This window comes from Dendropsophus ebraccatus, chromosome 6 (genome assembly GCF_027789765.1).
Source record: "Dendropsophus ebraccatus isolate aDenEbr1 chromosome 6, aDenEbr1.pat, whole genome shotgun sequence".
Classification (NCBI taxonomy): Eukaryota; Metazoa; Chordata; class Amphibia; order Anura; family Hylidae; genus Dendropsophus; species Dendropsophus ebraccatus.
The window spans coordinates 53,667,427-53,687,522 of NC_091459.1; the positions used below are offsets into that span (position 1 = coordinate 53,667,427).

The following is a 20,096-nucleotide window of genomic DNA, read 5'->3' on the forward strand; positions in this document are numbered from 1 at the left end:
TCTTTGTTATGTAACAATTCAGTTAGTATAATGTCACTAAGTGGTAACACAGGTTTTGGTGCTGGATGACAGGAGAGCTGACCATACAATGCAAGCAACCCCAGAATTCTCTGCTACTGAATGTGGACGTGCAGCAGCTGTACACATACGCAGAGAAGAGAGTAACCTAGTGGGCATATGTATAACGTTGCTTTAAAGCTAATGTGTCATCTAAATTTTCTAAATTACAATTAGATACTAAAACATGTTCTTTTATTCTGTCTGTTTCTTTTTTCTGACTGTCATTTTTTTTATTTAACTTTTTGTACATTGTTATGGGGGCTGCCATCTTGCCTGAGTTGTTTTAACAGTACTTATTGATATGCTTTATGCTATGTTTACAAGGAACGATAATTCGCCCGATCGTACGATTAACGATTTCTAAGTAACAATTTTTTTTTTTAGAACGATCAGCGTTTACACGGAATGATATATATTGTACGGAAAAATCGTTTTGCGATCGCTTAAGTCTATCTCGCACATAGGTTAAATCGGTGAATGACTGTTTACACGGAACGATCTGCGAATTTTTTGCGAACGACGATTTAAGAACATGTTCAAAGATCTAAATGAACGATTTCTTGCCCGTCGTTCGATCGTTGGCTGCGTTTACACGTATGATTATCGTTCGAATTCGATCGTTATCGCACAAATTCGCACGATAATTGTTCCGTGTAAACACAACATTACACTAAGACATAGAGACAGAAGACAATAGACAGAGTCTGTCCCCTTGAGATTAACTTAAAACATTTCTGAGCGTCCTCTGTCATTCCACAGGGAGCTGCTATTGTACTGGTGTCACATGTCGCTGCAATGCTGCATAGCTCGCTTTACAGCTGCATCCACTTATCACCACAGACCCAACAGGAAGTCTCAGATTAGTTTTAGCCACAGCGGTGAGAATGAAAACTGCACGATATTAGAATTATTTTATAATATAGAAAGAAAAATGAAAAAATAGAAAAAGTTACCAAAAATTTGTAAAAAAATATGTTTAACATATATATATTTACATTTGTGAGATGAACCTTTATTTTAAAATGAATATACTCTCTTAGCAATGCTGGATAATATCATTAATTAGGAAAAACACACAGACTTTTAAAATTGACCTGATTTACTAACTCCTTGCCTGGATTTGGCAATTTAATAACTTAAATTGGAACTCAACCAACTGGTTCCATCCCACAGTGGAACTACCATAGCACAAATTGTTGAAAAAGTTGGCTATGATAGAAAGGAGTCAGAACATACAGGGCACTATAGAGCTCATCATGATCTTTGTTCACCCCTGAAAGTGGATATTACTTTGATCTGGGTCAGCTATAGTACTTACTTGGGACAACTCCTTAAATTGGAAAATAGAGAGCCAAAGCAATCATGATATGGTACAATGTGTTTCTATAGTGAGTCACACAGCTAGGGGGCCATTGCTTGGGACCAATGCTTTAGATTCAGAGTTGAACATAAGGATACAATTAGTTGTATTATTTCAAATATCTTTCTATTATTGTTTTAACATGTAGCTATTTACAAATCCTCGAAAAATGAGAACAGATGCCCTACTTTCTCTTTTTTTTATATTCCTAGAAGTACTATAATGTTTTTACTTTGTGTTGCATCTTATTCTTTATAATTCACTTGCTCAGTCTCATTCTGCATTGATAAGATGACAGAGTTCGTTTTCATTGCAAGTTCAAAAGGTTAATTGGATGTGAAGAATTATTAGGGTTATGCAAGAAGAAGTAAAGGTGATTACTGTAATCCGTCCTACCACAAGTTATACTCCAGGCCAGTGGAGTGATATCAGGAAAAGCGGCCCTATATCAAACAACATTTTATAACATATTCTTGTCATCTCCTGCTATAACCCAAGAGCTCAAAGGATCCACCAAAAATGTCAATGGCCCAGATGTACTAAAACTGACTAAAAGGAAAAGTGCCAGGAAAGGGGAGGATAAAAGAAATAACATGCTCTTACCTCCCCGACTCCATCACTGGTGGCTGCATATTGTTGATCCAGTCTGAGTGGGGACCTGGGTTGTGACGTGTCAGGTGCGCTCAGCCAGTCAACGGCCGAGCCTGGACTCGAGGTCTGCCCGGACATTAATGTAGACTAAGGGGGACATGTATCAAGCAGTGTACCTTGTGCTCTTTAGCATTTTTTGGTGTATGTGTGATGTGCACAGACCTTCGTCAGATTTACTAAACAGTGTAGCTTGGTGTATGTGTGAATATGACAGCCTACGTCTGTTTTTTTGCCTTCTTGATTCTTGTGGGCTGGGTTATTCGTAAGAATTTTCTCAGCTGGGATTTATCATGTGAGAATTTTGAAATATTCGCATTTTCGTTCGCATTTGTACTCCAGTCCCAGGGTAGAACCAACATGTGAATGTTCATAAATACTTTACAAGGCTGCAAACATATAAGCCAGTGCACAGTGATGAAAATATTCACAAAAAAAGGTGCAAATGATAAATGTCCCCCTAAGTGTCCTTTTACATGGGTCAATTATAGGTAATAAGTGTTCCTAGAAATGCTCATTTACCCGATAGTCAGACAGTTTCAGAGAGCCAGCAATCAGCCAGTGAATGAGTAAACATTCGTTCATCAACTGATTAAATCTTTTGTGTGGCCATATCAATTATTGTTATCGGCATCTCAGGGATGTGAAACTGATCACAATGCACTTATATGGTCGCACCAATGAGCCAGCTATCATTTGTGCGGCCCAGTCTCAAATGTTTCAGACTTTGCCTGTTTTCAGAAAACACACCATATACATTATGGAGCAGAAGGTATGTACATACATTTTCTATTTGGCACAAATTTCCAGAATTCTGGTGTATTTGCTATAGTACTTCTGGTCATGGTGAGTTACTTAACTGGTTATGTGATCTGAGTTTTTCTAATCATTGCTTGTTTGGTCAAATAAATTACTGTTCACACATTTTTGGAGTGTATTGTGAGGCATAAAACATCTTTTTCCCCATTTAATTGCAGTAAATTTAATAGGGGAAATACCTGACCATTTACATTATTTCTATCAGCCATAGAAATATGTGCATAACTATGATTCTGGCTAATTTCATGTCAGTTTGACAATATTTTATCATGTAAAGCTTCAGGCTGATTTAGCAGATTATGACTTTATGTAATAAAGACAACGATCAGCTGTAGAGCTGATCATCGACTGATAAGTGTCTTTCAACATGTCAAAAGGTCATCGGCCGCCGACCACGCAAATAGCGATGCACAGCTGACGGCTGATGACAGTGTAAGGAAAATAATAAGGATTATTCCTTGACAGGCCCTGCACTTAGTGTAGGGAATGTCGCCCAGTCGGGTGATGCCACCTAGGGCAGGTCATTTAAGTAGGCAGGGACAATGGGCTGGGTTCTGTTCAGGGTTCATTATATGTTATAAGATATATGATGGCCAGATATAGTGCTAATCATCATGTACACACACTAAGGCTGGGTTCACACTATATATATTTCAGTCAGTAATGTGGTCCTCATATTGCAACCAAAACCAGGAGTGGATTAAAAACACAGAAAGGATCTGTTCACACAATGGTGAAATTGAGTGGATAGCCGCCATATAACGGTAAATAACTGCCATTATTTCAATATAACAGCCGTTGTTCTAAAATAACAGCAAATATTTGCCATTAAATGGCGGCCATCCACTCAATTTCAACATTGTGTGAACAGAGCCTTCCTGAGTTTTTAATCCACTCCTGGTTTTGGTTGCAATACTGACTGAAATATACTGACTGAAATATACATATACTGACTGAAATATATGTAGTGTGAACGCAGCCTCAAACAGCTTGGCTAAAAGAACTACCCTAGGGTAACAACAGAGTACTGCTATGTATTTTTTTACGCAAAAACTGAAAAATTTTACATGCTAATACTCACTAACAAAGTAGTTTATAAATTTAGCGCAATTTTGTACACTGTATGCGAAAACTCAGTATTAGCCAAAAAAATAGTGCAAAAAATAGCGCAAAGCCAATGATGCATGTGCCCCATTATGTTTGTTATAGTTCATGAGTATGTGTTCATTATGCACACACATTATATTTTAAACATGCCTATAGGATGGTAAGGGAGTTATATTTCCCTTTTAGCTCAGTATGTTAATATTACATCATGCCGTAATTTCCTACCCAATGGTTGCCATGACTCTGGCATGAAAATAAAACAGCATTTTCTATTAAAAACCTTGTGTCGCATATTGCCGCCCCTAGCGTCTGTAAATAGTCATACTATCCTGTATCTTCACCATGGACTAATGTTAAAGTTTGACGAACATTCCCCATCTATTATGCAAAGTGATCATTTTCTTTGAGAAGATAATCCCCAGAGAAAACTACTTTTCTCTACGTGGTTTCACTGTACTCTACACAAATCCTAAATGTCTGTATGTGTGTTAGCTTCTTTTTAGTTGATTCTACTTAGGCAGACATCTTCTATTTCCCCAAGCATTTGACAGTTCTTTAAAATAGCTTGTGTTAATAATGTAGCATGTAAGTTTGCTGCTGTTCTGTATTTTTGCTTCTCCTCAGAGAAGGAAGAGGTGGATTTAATGTGTGTGTATGGGTTTCTGACGTTAGTGAAGGAATGTGGGAATCCAGTGCTTCCCACATTGTTAGTGCAGACTAGAGGCAAGCAGCAAGCACACACTCTTCTCTAATGAACAGCTCTTTGTGCTTCCGTCTTGCCCTTGCAATGAACCAATATTAGTGGGCTGCTGTTTAATTGTTATTCTCTATGGCACTGAACCAAACTGCAGAGCCTCCTACAACTAAGATAACACCCGGATTATTGCATTATTGCCTAATTCAGCCCCATTACCCATTATTATTGTTTATACTTCAGTATATTTAGCATGATAATAAACTACTGCATTAAATGGCTAAGGCTGGGTTCACACTGTGTTTTTGCAGTCCGTATAATGTATACGTTTTACGTAGGTAAACAGATACAAAAATGGATGCAATTGTATTGACTTCCATTTAAAAAAAAAAAGATTAAAAAGGATATGTTAAATGGACTGGGAAAACATAGGGTGAACCAAGCCTAAAGCTAGGCTCATACCTACATTTGTGTCATACATGTACGAATCCATCCACATTGAATGAATGCATAAGCACAAACTAACGATAAAAACTGATAGCAAAATTATCGGTTGTTTTGCATTTTGGCTTAAAAAAATGACTTTTGCAGATCCGTTTGCTTTCTTATGCACATCAGTTTATTTTCCTTCCTGGTTTCTCTTCTCTTTTGCACATGCTCAGTGACGAAAACTGATGATGACTGGTAACTTGAAAACGGATATGAGCGGAAACACCTTCTGCTTAAATCCGTCATCATTGACTATAATGTAAAAAAAAAATGGATGTGCACTCTCCTTTCATGTTCAATTTTCTTTTTTTTTTTTTTTTTGGACGGACAAAAAATGTATGCATGAACAAATTTTATGTCCATCCAAAAAAAAAAATGGAACACTGAAAGATTTGATAAAAACTGAGCACAATGTAACAAAAGTCACATAACATCATTATGTACCTTTGCATAGACAATTGAAGAAATTAAGAAATACAACATAATATCCAACACCAGTCGTATCCTGCCGCTATCTTTCATCATGTCCAAGAAACAAAACCAGTTTTTCTTAATATCTTAAAAAAGTAATACCAATACTTTGGTAAACAAAAAACTGCATACCAGCAAGACTTATCAACCTTGCTTGCATAGCGTAAGTCCCGAGAGGGACTAGAGAAAAGCAAAATCAAAGCAATAAAATAAAATAAGGAAAAGAGGGGAAAAAGGGGGGGAAAAAACACCCGAGATGTTCACCTGATCATCTCCTGGAACTCCAATGAATCCATGTATTGTTGCCATGGCAACCATAAAGCATTGAGACAGTATTTCTTCCATGCGACCATTTTCGCTTAAGGGTCCATTCACACTAAGGAATCCACGAACAATTTCAAGCAGAGTCTGCGCCAGGGACTCTGCCCCATTGTTTTAATAGGATGTGTTACGCCCACTCCACCATCTGTCCAAAGAATTAACTTGTCAATTCTTTTGGGGGGGATGGTGGAGTGCGTGTAAGACATCTTATTGAATCAATGAGGCAGGCGGAGCTTCAAGCGGTGTTTGCAGCACGGACGCCGCTTGAAATTCCGCAGTGATTAGATAGTGTGAATGGACCCTAACTCAACAACCCACTCAGCAAGAGAGAGAAGAGAAGATGCTGTTTGCATTTTCCAGTGCCTCGGGATCACCATTCTAGTCGCTGTCAGCATGTGTCTTAGTATACCCTTCTTTATCTGGGACAAAGACCCTGGGATATTGGAGTTGCATCTTCCAGAGTAGGAAGCATAAGCAATCGCTTTTTTAAATGGGTATTTCGATGTGAAAAAATTGTATTTAACCTCTTAGTGACTAGACCAATTTTTGCTTTTGCACTTTCATTTTTTTTTTCCTCCCTGAGTGTCAAAGGCCATAGCGTTTTCATTTTTCCACCTAATGACACCAATTTTACTTAACAGTGACACAATTAATTTTTCCATAAAATATGCTGTCAAACGAAAAATAAAATTATTTGCGATGGTTTACTATGTGATATTGGGGGGGGGGGGAAGGGGGAAGTGTGTGTTTTTTTTCAGTTCGGGGAGGGGGGGAGGTTCTTCTCCAACGATCAGCAATTTATATAACTTTTATTTTATATGACAGCTTTTAAAAAATTAAAAGTTTAATAAAATAAATAAATGTATTTAACCCCTTCGCATCCCATGATGTACCTTGTGTGTCATGGCGGCGGAAGGGGTGTACAGAGAGCGGTAGGACCCTGCTCTGAACGGCGCCGCTCCCGCCTGCTACCAGCTGTCAGGAAGCGCCTCTATAAGCCGGCGTGGAAAAAAAAAAGACAAATTTGGTCAACTCTCCTAGAACACCATTCACACTAGGCAGGAGCACTTTGCTATGGCTGAAGTTGCAAACACACAAAAACACAAAAAAATGCAACAGCTCACCGCAATGGCAAGATACAGACCCACTACAGACATGAAAATAGTTAAAAGCAGCCCCCCCCCCCCCCAAAAAAAAAAGGAACTTCCACAAAAATAATGAGGCTCTTGGTTAAACTGCCCCACCACGTTACGGTGGCCTCATACACGGGGCAGTCCTACACTGTACTATGGCCTCTCCATGGCATGAAATACGCTTATGCTCCGGGCATGCAAGATATGTCTTATACCAGCATGTCCAGAGCATAGGCGTATTTCATGCCATGGAGAGGCCATAGTACAGTGTAGGACTGCCCCGTTATGAGGCCACCGTAACGTGGTGGGGCAGTTTACACCATTTTCAAATGGTAACCAAGAGCCTCATTATTTTTGTGGAAGTTTCTTTTTGGCAGTTGGGGGGAGGGGCTGCTTGTAACTATTTTCATGTCTGTAGTGGGTCTGTATCTTGCCATTGCGGTGAGCTGCTGTGTCCCTGGTGTCTAGTGGGTTGAATCTCAGTGTCTAGTGGGTCAGGGAGATCCATTCTTTTGCCCAGGTGTCGCGCTGATACTGATCCCGGCTTGGCAATACCTTGCTCCGGGCTGCTGCAGTAATTTATCTTTGATGTAATTAATGAGTGCTGTGTATATACATAGCATTGATCTCTATGAGAGATCAATGCTGTGTATATAGAAGTCCCCCAAGGGACTTAATGTAAAAAAAAAAAAAGTAAAAAAAAAACCTTGTTTTTTATGAAAAAAAAATCCATCCCATCCCCTTATAAAAGTCCAAATCATCCCCCTTTTCACATTTTATAAATAAAAAAAAATAGACATATTTGGTATCGCTGCATGCGTAATTGCCTGAACTATTAGATTATGACATTCCTGATTGCATGCGGTAAACGACATAAGCGCAATAAACATTCAAAGTGCAAAATTGCCCATTTTTGGTTGCATCAAATCCAGAAAAATTTTAATAAAAAGTTATTTAAAAAGGTCGCATATACGCAAGTAAGGTACCGTAGAAAGTACAGATCATGGCGCAAAAAATGACACCTCACACAGCCCCATGGACCAAAGGATAAAAGCGTTATAGATGGCAATAGAGCAATTTTAAACACACAGCTCTATCAAGTGTTCTGCATGTCAGATGGCTAAGGGCCCTATTACACCAAAAGATATCTGACAGATTTTACAGCCAAAGCCAGGAATGGATTTGAAAAGAGGAGAGATCCCAGTCTTTCCTTTATGACCTCTTTTCTATTTATAGACTGTTCCTGGCTTTGGCTGTTTAAATTTATTAGATAATCTGTTGGTGTAATAGTGGCCCTATTACACCAACAGATTATCTGATAAATTTTAACAGCCAAAGCTAAAGCTTCATGGCAAGATGGTTTGACCAACTAATCATAATAACAAAGCAGGATTTGCACTTTAGTTTTTCACCATGGGAAACTGGCTATGTCTTGTATTGTAGTCAATGCTTAGACCATGCATGCTCATCAGAAGTCAAGATACATCCTTTATGTACAGTATGCATACATCTGGAGCTAGACACTTATTTCAGGTCTCCAGCTGTTCCAAAACCTACACCTAGATTACAGAAGTGGTAAATGCTGCTAGAGTAGTCAGTGTGCAACTTAAACATTATATAACCTATGAAAACAAACCAAAAATTATGTAGAAAGTGGGGTATGTGAGTAACATAATGGGTTTCTTTATGTCTTGCTTCTTCATTGGCCTTAAAATAACAAGCAATAATTTGAGATATACTAGAAGTGCCCACAAATGGCAGGCCAAAACAGGAATAAAGAAAAAAAATAGCAAGGTTGCATAGGTTAAACAGATTGAGCATCAAAAAGAGTATTTTATTATATGACAAGATGAATTTGTTCTGGAGGAAATCTTCTCAAGGGTGTTACTTCCTTTAGAGGCACCAAGCGTAACTAACATGGGAGTAGAGAAAGCCTGCTTAGAGTTCCTGCTGAAAGTTTTCTGGTCTTGTAGACACAAACAATGATGGGTAAGTAAACGGTTAAATAAGACTCCCGTTGCAGATAATTTCCCAATATGTGAAACATTTCCAGTAAATCATGTCATCAATAATACTTACTTGTCATAAATAATGACTTTCCTGTAATGTTACTTTTTACCTAAAATTATTAGACGTATTTGCTGTAGATGGAATTAAATTTGTAATGCATTTCTGAAATAAAACTACACCCATAAATAACTTATTTAATCCAGAAAGTTTAAAGTTGAATTAAAGGAAAACTCCATCGGGAAAAAACTGTGTCAGACTGTAAAGAATACACCACTTCCTGCGGGATACAGCAGCTGATAAGTACTAGGAGAAGACTTAACTAGAAGTAAATTACAAATCTATTTAACTTTTTCACATAAGTTGATTTTAAAGAATTTGAAAGAAAGTCAACAGGGGCTGTGATCACAAGCAGTTTTGCAATATACTCACTTTATAATTTTTGTTTTCTATGCTTTTTTTTCATATTTAAGTGTGCTGCTACTGTAGTGTCCCACTACGTGTTTTCTTTATCTACACACACCCAGGTAAAAGTGTTTCTGTTAGGTATCACAATTAGGTTTTGTAGCTCATGTGCCCTACTCCAACCACTAGGTGTCTCACTCCCCCTGCGCAGAGCTGCAGTTATGTAGGAAGGTTTAGTACTCAGCACTTCCTTCTTGAGTTCATTTAGTTCTGGTTTAGCAAAGGAAGAGAGAGGACCTGTTTCCCAGTGCCAGACAGTACAGCAGTCATGCACTGTTGAACCTAACCCTAGGTTAGCTGGAGTTAGAGGAGTAACCGCCTTGTCTATGCCATGGATTTCATTACTTCAGGACAGTCACTCCCCTTTAGAAGGAGAGGAAAAGAAAAAGACTGATCCACAGTAGAGCAAAGATGTCAGTAAGCCGCTCCCTACTGAACTACACTCAACTAAGTAGCAAGGAAACTATTAGCTGCACCCAGAGACAGAGACCTGAGACTCGTACTACCTATCAGGGCGGTCACTGAAACTGAGAGGCAGAAGGTAGTCAGATAAGGCTAGGTTAACACCGTGTTTTTGCAATCCGTCTTTTTCATCCATTTTTTTGCATCCGTTTTGGATGAAAAAAACGGATGCATTTGTGTGCATCCGTTTTTCCATTGACTTCCATTATTAAAAAAAAATCAAAACGGATCTGTTTTTTTTGACGGACACAAAAGCAGTCTCAACACTACTTTGGTGTCAGTTTTTCATCCATTTTTTGCAAACAACAGATGAAAAAAACGGATTGCAAAAACACAGTGTGAACCTAGCATAAGCAAAAGCTATCTAAACGTAATCTTCAAGATTTCACTTTACACACATCCCAGCAGAGTACTTACTAATTAGGCAAGGGCCTCCTATCCAGCCCGTATTGCCTGCTACAGTTTTTCCTTACCTCACCTCAAGCTGCTGTTATTGTTACTGATTATATTGTTTCCTTTTGTATTGCACTGAACATTAGTTCAAGTAAAGTTAAAGCGTTACTGTCATATTATTTTTTATTGCAGAAATCAGTAATAGGTTTTATCAGCCAAAAAAGCCTCCTTCTGTACTCAAGAAGCAATCTCCCAGCCTTCCCCCTGACTTCTTATCTGTGCATTATCAGGCAAACACGTCTTCATTACAGAGAAGCCAGTGAAGACGGGTTCTGCTCTCTCCATTGTAAGCCTATGAAGGGGGGAGGGGCTGAGGGAGATGAGAGAGCAGGAAGAGGTGACATGAAGGTCAGCTGTTTGTAGACTCTCTGGGCACCTAAACTGCAGGATTCTGGGGTCAGAAAGGTCAGTGCTTATCTATGAACTTACTGAGAGAAGATTGCAGGGTGTTGTGCTGTGCAGAAATCCTCCGTGCTCAGTCACTCCTAACAGCCCCTCCCCTCTCCATAGCCACATAATGGAGACAGAAATCCTGCTTCTTCTGAAGTGAGGGGGGAAGCTGGGAGATTGCTTTTTCAGTCCAGAAGGAAACTCTTTTGGTTTATAAAACCTATTACAGAGTTTCTTAAAATCGATTGTACTATTGATATTTAATGTTTTCAAAAAAATGGCCCTGTAATGACAGTTACGCTTTAAGCATTGTTTAAGATGGGACTCTTTTATCTCTGTCGTCGCACCCTGCACCTCACACTAGTCCTACCAAAGGTCCGGTTGCCCGTGTGTCCAGGGGTGGGTGTTACCACTCCTGGCCACCTTGACAGGTAGCCGCCAAAACACCAGAGGCCACCGGCTGGTTCAATACCAGTATCCAGCCCCCTGGGAGAGGGCACAAGTCTTTTTGCAAATTCCCTTATACATTATGTATTATATTGTACCATTCAATTATTGCGCCACATTGTATTTATTCAAAACTGACACTTTTTTCCTTCACTCCAGAGTCCTTGCCTCCGTACTGATTTTGAAGGCTTTAAAGAGGACCTGTCACCCCTGGTGCCGGGGTGACAGGCTCCCGACCTCCCCGCTAGAGCCCCTCATACTTACTTGATCGCGCCAGGTCCCGCTTCTTCGACCGTTCCCGGGATGGAGATATCCCCGCGGGAAGCCTGGCGCACGCACCGCTGAGATGAGTCCGACGCTCATAGAGAATGAATGGTGAGTCCGACGCTCCATTCATTCTCTATGAGCGTCGGACTCATCTCTGCGGTCAAGTCAGTATGAGGGGCTCTAGTGGGGGGTTGGGAGCCTGTCATCCTGGCGCCCGGGGTGACAGGTCCTCTTTAAGCATTTCCTGTGTCATCAGGATTGTTTCAATAAATTTTTTTAAAAAATAAATAAATAATTAAAAAAACGCATAGGGTACCCCCTATTTTTATAACCAGCCTGGTAACACCAGGGTGGGAAGAGCCATTGTTTTAGGCCCTCCCCAGCCTAAATCTTACCAGCCTGCTGCCGCCCGGTCCAGGAGCGCCAATTTTGACGCTCCGGGACCACTGGCACCCGGCTCTTCCCAGTACCCCTGGTGGCATTGGGTACTGGGGTAATAATAGGGGGTTAGTGTTAGCCATTTCATACCGGCTAACACTAGGCCCCAACTTAGTAATGGATTCCGTCTATTAGACGGCTTCCACTACTAAGTCTATAAAGTAAAGAAATAAAGACAAGACACAAGTTAAAAAATTTTTTTATTCAAATAAAAACACCCCCCACACCCCTCATTGACCATTTTATTAAAAAAAAAAAACAACAAACAACCGCTGGTCATCGACGTAGTCCACCGAATCCGACGTAATCCCCAGGATACCGATATCTGAAAAACAAAAAGGGAGAAACACACAAAAAACACACAAACAGGAGCACAACACCCATCATTGTGAGCGGTGTTGTGCTCCTTACAGTATGCAGCATCTTTACAGATCGCTGCTTACAGTCTGGCCCCCAAGGGGTTAAGGGAGGATGTATTGCATCCCCCTTAACCCCTTGGGGGCCAGACTGATGTCAGACTGCACCCATCCCAACAAGGAAGGGGTTAAGTGACCCCCCTTCCTTGCTGGGAGGGGTGCAGTGCTGGGGAGGGGTTGGGGAGAACTCTATACTCACCCCGATGTGTCCTCTTCGCTGGTCCGCAGCACAATGAAGTCACTGTGCTGCGGACCCGCTAATTATATGTGCGCTCAGCCGATCAGCCAATCAGCTGAGCGCACATATAATTCTAAATGTTTCTTCTAATAATGCTATTGTGATAACATAATTAGAAGAAACATTTGATGTTTTCATTAAAGTAAAGTGATGATTAGTACAGAAAGCTCTTTTGCCGGCAATATGAATTAACGGCTTATGGAGCTTCCTGTACTAATTAATATTTAATTAATTAAACACATTTTCGTTGAAATAAATTCAGTTTCGTTATTCAATAATTTAATTCTAACGAATCCATCATTGTGCAATTAAATATACTGTCAAAAAATAATTATATATATAAATATACATTTATTTATATATATATATATTTATTTTAACAGTATATTTAATTGCAAAATGATGGATTAGTTTAAATTTAATTATTGAACAACGAAAGGGACTTTATTACAATGAAAATGTGTTTTATTATTTTAATATATTAACCATGAGAGACATCGGCATTACTGCAGAGGATCGCAAACCCCGGTAATAGCAATTCATGTAAACTGTTTCCCTGCTTTCCCAGATGCATCCAGAGGTGTTTGCATCACTTTCTTAAGATTTTATTTGTTATTTTTAGTTGAACCAGATTTCCAAGTAAATGACCGTATGTTTTGAGCCGCATGTCTATTTTTTCCCACGGCCGTAGTTTCATCCGCACATTTACAGCCGCATAAAAAATACAGCCGCACAGTTACATAGTGTGAACCTAGCCTTACAGCCGCATAACAAATACAGCCGCACAGTTACATAGTGTGAACCTAGCCTAAAGCTGTATTCATGTTCTTCAGGACTCCCTAGGACCGCAACCCCCACCCTCATTTAAAGCGTGATGATCAGCCCTTACAGTTTAGCGGAGAGGTCCTCTGGTATTCCGCATTATTGTCTGATTGCGTCCATGGAGATCCGACCTTCTGGATTGGTAGAGGATCTCGTCGCTGATCTGGAATGTCGTGACAGGCACACTTTAAGACTGTGGAAATATATCATGTATATATTAAGTACTTTCAAGTATTCTAATACTAGAAGACGCCAGTTCTTTCCACAACGTTGTAATTTATGTGTACTACAGATTAATGCAAAAATTGCATCTTAATAATAATTTTTTGCATAGTAAAATACGTTAGAATTGTGCGTAATGATGACACACCTGTTACGACGTCCATTGGAGCTCCGCTAGCTTTGAGTTAGAATGTGTATTCTAGGATTAATTTTACCCTTTTTTTCCCACTCTACAGGAAACCAAAACTTGAAAGTAATATGATTTACAGTCTAATTGGTAAGAAAAAAACATGCTGCAGCAGCAAGTTTGTGGGTCTAAATGACCAGCATTCAGGCCGCACATTATTGTGTATGGAATATAATGATCTATTAGAAGTGGTTAGAGTATGAGGTTAGGTAAGGATACAAGTGTAGGAGTGAAAGAAACTCACAGACACAGGATTTACAGTAAACAATGTCGCCAACCATAAGTGAATTTAACAACCAGATTTAAGAAAATAAAAATAAAAAAAATTCTTCACATGTAAAAAAGATTTGAAAACTTTCCATTGGAAATGTTTCATTTCTCACTCATTAATCTGATTTGTGAAACACATAACAAGCAATAGTTGGTTTCTGGTTTCCTGTGGGAACAGTTCTTGGAACAAGTTATGGAAACAATAGGGAAGAGATTAATAAGATGTCTTTTACACAAAGTATTTAGGTCAGAATTTTGGTCAGTATTTCTAGCCAATACCAGGACTGGGTTCATAAAATAGAAAAAGGTGCAACTTAGGACATTTGGGTACATGATGACATGGACAAGTTTTACCAGGTATATATGGAATTTACAGCATCTAAGCTTGTGGTTGGCGCAGAGAACCGCAAATAGAGTAATGAGGCTTACAGTATTATTGGCTCCACTTGTTCATGGTTCCTTATCCTGATTTCTCCACTTTTCTTTTGACATTCCCTTCCTATTACCCATAAAGAACTTTGCTGGAGTCATGCCACTTTGACTTCTATGCCTACTGGCAGGATACGATGAACTAATAGGGGCTAGTGGGAGCTGATGCTTACAGAACAACAGTCCTAATACATATGATTCATGTTGGAAATGAAATAGGATATGATTGCTTTCTGCATAGGGCTGGGTGATAAACTGTAAACAATACTGATTCCGACTAGGTTAACCTACCTCATCTTTGGTCACTTAAAGCCACAGTACTGGCACTACGGGTGTGTACCACAGGTGGAGCAATGTAAGGTTGAAGGTGTATAGGTATGGGTATCTTGGTGCTGCTCCCTTTAAATAAAGTCTAACAATCTTACGAAAACGAAAAACAATATATGAACGAAATAATGGGGGGCGCACTCACCCATTAAAATCTTCTCTTTATTTCTTCAAAAACATAAAAACCATCCGCTTGGCATGCAGATGGTGGGAATGCCAAACACCTAGAAGTCAACGTCCGTGACTTCTGGGTGATTGGTGTTCCCACCAACCGCAAGCCGAGCTGATGGCTTTTATGTTTATAAAGAAATAAAGAGAAGATTTGAATGGGTGAGTGCGCCCCCTATTATTTCTTTCATATATTTCTACCTGATCTTTGGCAGGTTGTTTTTTCAGTATTTCTCCTTGCTCACAAAGTGGCTGCATCCTTTCACCCATCTTCCCATCAGCTGGGGGGACCTAGTAGCATGCTCTTCTTAGCGCCCACTGTGCTTAGCCAGTTTCCCCTGCTCCTGGAGGGTCTCTAGCGTGCAGGCAGCGGGTATCTCCTGTGTGAAGACGCTGCAGCCTGGATCCAGCAGGGGGTGATCTGACCTGGAAGGGGAGCAGTAGCGCTCAGGGCCCGGGCAAAACACTTAACGGCCACCTTCAGCTTGAACATGAATGCTGACCAGGCCCGGAGCTGCAAGCTGCTCCTGCTGCAGTTCACAGCACCCTCTGCTGGATCACGGCTGCCGCGTCAGCACACAGATCCCCGCCACCTTCATACAAAAGATCCAGAACGCCATCAACGGAAAGCGAATAATTACCTGGCATCACACCCCGCGCCCTTCCCGTCTACCAAGTACCCCTTGACATTCCGATCCCCATCATGGCGCCCCCTGACATTTCTGTTTCCTCAGATGGCGCCCCCTGACATTCCTGGTCCCCAATAAGGTACCAGACATCCCTGGTCTCTATGATGGCACCCTCTGACATCCCTGGTTTCCCTTATTAACCTCTTACTGGTTGCTGGCTGCTGTCTCCACGTCTCCTCCTTCCGCCCTCCAGTGTCCCTCGTCCTGCTTGTGCACTCTCTGTCTCCCTCCTCCTTCAACAAGGTGCCTCTCAACGTTGTCAGCTAGAAAGTCCTGCTTCTGGTCTTTATATAGGGTTTCTTACCTACAAAAAGCATAAAAAGTGGTTGGGGTCAGATCGGGGGGGGGGGGTCTTCTTCTAAAAGAGAGGTATTGTCCATAGAAAATAATTGGAAAAAAATCCATCGCAAAAAAAAATCAGGAAAGGTGTGGGGGGGGGTCTTTTCAAAGTCGGGAGGTTTCACTGTATACATATTTTTTTTCATAGTTTCATTAAATTATATATTGAGAGGTCAAAGTGACAGATAGCCATGACTCACTGTGGTTAGAACTGAATTCCCAGTAGTCCAAATTACATTTAATGGAGCATGATTACAGGAGATTATTTCTCCAAATATTTCCAGGAATGTGGTTTTATTTCAATTTTTCTTATGTCGACTATATTACTGCTGCACCAAAGCAAATGTTTTCCTAAACTTTCTTAGTATATTGATTTTTACTTTTCATGCTTCGAAATTGTACAGTACAAAGTACAGTGATTAGAAAAAAAGTTGTGGGATCATGCTTTTAGCCTCATAAAAGGAGTAAATGTTGGCAGGACATTCCATGCAACACACATAGCAAAATGCTAAAAATATTAAATACAAGCAGATTTTACTAGTTTCCTTTAAACTAAACTACCTTCATGATATAAATTTATCATGAAGGTTTCTTTTTTCCATTTAAGCTCACTGTTCGGTGCAGTTTTGCGCTGGTTAGCTTGGAAGCCTATAACAATACACCTAAAGGGTTAAATCAGTAATTGTGGGATGAATATAATTGAAGAAATGCGGTTCAGGGAAGAAACTGAGTGCTGCCCCTCACACCTATGGCTGATACTACTGCCGCTAGGCTAAATAAAAAAACACATCAGAATTTTGTGTATGAATTGATCAAGCCATACTGCCCCATGTACCTCGTGCCGGTATCTGATACACATGGGTCCCTACACTAAGTCCACACCGTGCCAGTCAGTGGCCACCAACCCCGCAGGCGTGCACAGCCAGGGAACGGGGGCCATGGGACGGCCCTGCGACCCCCATGCCACAGGACCAGACCCAAAAACACCACACCAGAACCCGGCCAGCACCGCCGGCGGAGAAGGTCGCCCCCAAGCAGCACAAGTCTGGATAAGGTATTACACTCACCATAGCTGCAGCAAACAGAATGGGAAAAAACAGGAGGGATTAAAACCATGTGCACTCAGGTGTCTCCTGCTAATTGCGGTCATGTGGGTCTCACCAGGAGGAGTGCAATACACGGAGAAAAGAGAGAAACAAAATGCGGTTCAGGGAAGAAACAGAGTGCTGCACCTCACACCTATGGCCGATACTAGTGCCGCTAGGCTAAATAAAAAACACATCAGAATTTTGTGTATGAATTGATCAAGCCATACTGCCCCATGTACCTCGTGCCGGTATCTGATACACATGGGTCCCTACACTAAGTCCACACCGTGCCAGTCAGTGGCCACCAACCCCGCAGGCGGGCACAGTCAGGGAACAGGGGCCATGGGACGGCCCTGCGACCCCCATGCCACAGGACCAGACCCAAAAACACCACACCAGAACCCGGCCTGCACCGCCGGCGGAGAAGGTCGCCCCCAAGCAGCACAAGTCTGGATAAGGTATTACACTCACCATAGCTGCAGCAAACAGAATGGGAAAAAACAGGAGGGATTAAAACCATGTGCACTCAGGTGTCTCCTGCTAATTGCGGTCATGTGGGTCTCACCAGGAGGAGTGCAAAACACGGAGAAAAGAGAGAAACAAAATGCGGTTCAGGGAAGAAACAGAGTGTGGACTTAGTGTAGGGACCCATGTGTATCAGATACCGGCACGAGGTACATGGGGCAGTATGGCTTGATCAATTCATACACAAAATTCTGATGTGTTTTTTATTTAGCCTAGCGGCACTAGTATCAGCCATAGGTGTGATGTGCAGCACTCTGTTTCTTCCCTGAACCGATAATTGAAGAAATATTGTTATCCTTAGAAAAAAATGTAGTTGTGCTCAGAAAATATTTTCAAATACTTTAATATGCCATGTACTAAATATGGCACATATTAAAGTGACACTGTCACCCCCTATTTGCATTTTGACTGCTCTCCACAGGTGTAAAGGGTAAATGTTACAGCTTTCATTTATATCACACCTCATGGTGCTTGTTCTTGTAAAAAGTCCTTTTTATCACCTGTGGATTGGTATATGTGGGCGGGGGCTTGCGGCCTATGTGCCACATTGCTCCGCCCCTAGCGCCACTTAGCCCCACCCACAACAATGACGCCATCACCACATAGGCTCCGCCCCCTCAGCAGCCATTGGAAGGGCCAGTCTAAAGCTCTAGGCCCCACCCCCTTGATTGTCCCACACCAATGGCCGCTGAGGGGCGGGGCCTATGCGGTGATGACGTCACGGATGGGACGGGGCTAAGTGGTGCTAGGGGCAGAGCGATGTGGCACATAGACCGCGAGGCCCCCGCCCACATATACCAATCCACAGGTGATAAAAACGACTTTTTACCAGAACAAGCATCATGAGGTATAATATAAAATAAGTAATGAAAGCTGTAACATTTACCCTTTACATCTGTGGAGACCAGTCAAAATGCAAATAGGGGGTGACAGTGTCACTTTAAATGATTAAATGGGTACTCCAGCATTTATTATTTTTATTATTTATTTATTTATTTTTTTCAAATCAAGTGTGTCAGAAAGTGCCAAAGATTTGTAAATTACATCTATTTAAAAAATCTTAACTCTTCCAGTACTTATCAGTGCTATCTGCTACCACCTCTGTTCATATCAGGAACTGTCCAGAGCATTAGCAAATGCCCATAGAAAACTTGGTGTATTTTCTCCAGACTGGAAAGAATACACCACTTCCTGCAGGTCATACAGCAGCTGATAAGTACTGGACAACTTGAGATGATTTAATAGAAGTAAATAACAATTGGGAAATAAAGCATGTCTGCATTTTACATTCTTTACGTTTTTTAGTTACCATGCTTTATAACAGAGCTATACTTGTATCCAGGTCCAGTCTCCTAAAGCTTTTTAGTCTTGTGGTGGTTGAAAAAAGAGACTAAATGCAGGAAGTCCCGGCTAGTACAGAGTGTCATGGCTCAATGTGTCCATCAGTCACATGACTGACTTCTCTTTGAGAGCAGATAACCAGACTTCCTGTTTTTCTTTCTGTGTTCCTTTTTTTAATCACAAGACTAAAGAAGGAGACTGGACCTGCATTTCTGGTAAGTATAGCTTTGTTATAAAGCATGAGAACTAAAAAATAATAATTGACAGATGTAGCCCTAACGCTGCCACCCGGCCCACTGACCCAGCCTATTTGCCTCAACAGCCCAAGGTGGCAGCAGACAACTGGTCAACGGTCTCTAATCCTAAGTGAGAACACAGAACAAAGGCAAGACAGACACAACATAATAAAGTCGGTAACAAGCGGGTGACACAGTACAAAAATGTGATCCAAACAAGAAGTCAAAAGCCAGGAAGTCATTACGCCTGAAATACAATGCAGGAACGAACGCTAGGTCAAGACACTATAGTAAACAAGGCTCTATCGCAGGCAAGGAACACATAAATGGGGTGGATACTTATGAGGCTTGGAGTCCCAGCCCCAGGCTGAGACTCCAGCCCCAGGAAACATACTTCAGTTTAACTGGTGGTACCAGCCGCCAATCATACAGGTTAAACATAGAGCAGCTGTGCCGCTCAGCCGGGGGCAGGCACAATTAATGAACACCGCCGCACCCCTGGTAACCCAGACAGCCAGTAGCTAGGGACACTATCTGAGCGCACGCTGGACCCAGCCGGGCCAGTTGCCAGGGGCGCTATCAGCAAGGGGCCGGCCGGACGTCCCAGAGGTGCGGGGCGTCCTGACACCTACTTTATATTATATCTACTGTTGATTTAGATTTTGAAAGTTATAATGACAGGGACACTTTAAATCTTAATATTACTATATGACTCTGGGCTCTAAAGAATATTTTAGGTATTTCATGAAGCCTCTTTATTCATTAAAT

The 20,096-nt window shown here is 41.1% G+C and overlaps 1 protein-coding gene across 2 annotated transcripts in view; it reads left to right on the forward strand.

Annotated features, from left to right (window-relative positions):
- Window positions 1-20,096, forward strand: part of PDE7B (phosphodiesterase 7B) — a 269,764-nt gene that overhangs the window by 106,516 nt on the left and 143,152 nt on the right. The window lies entirely within an intron of this gene.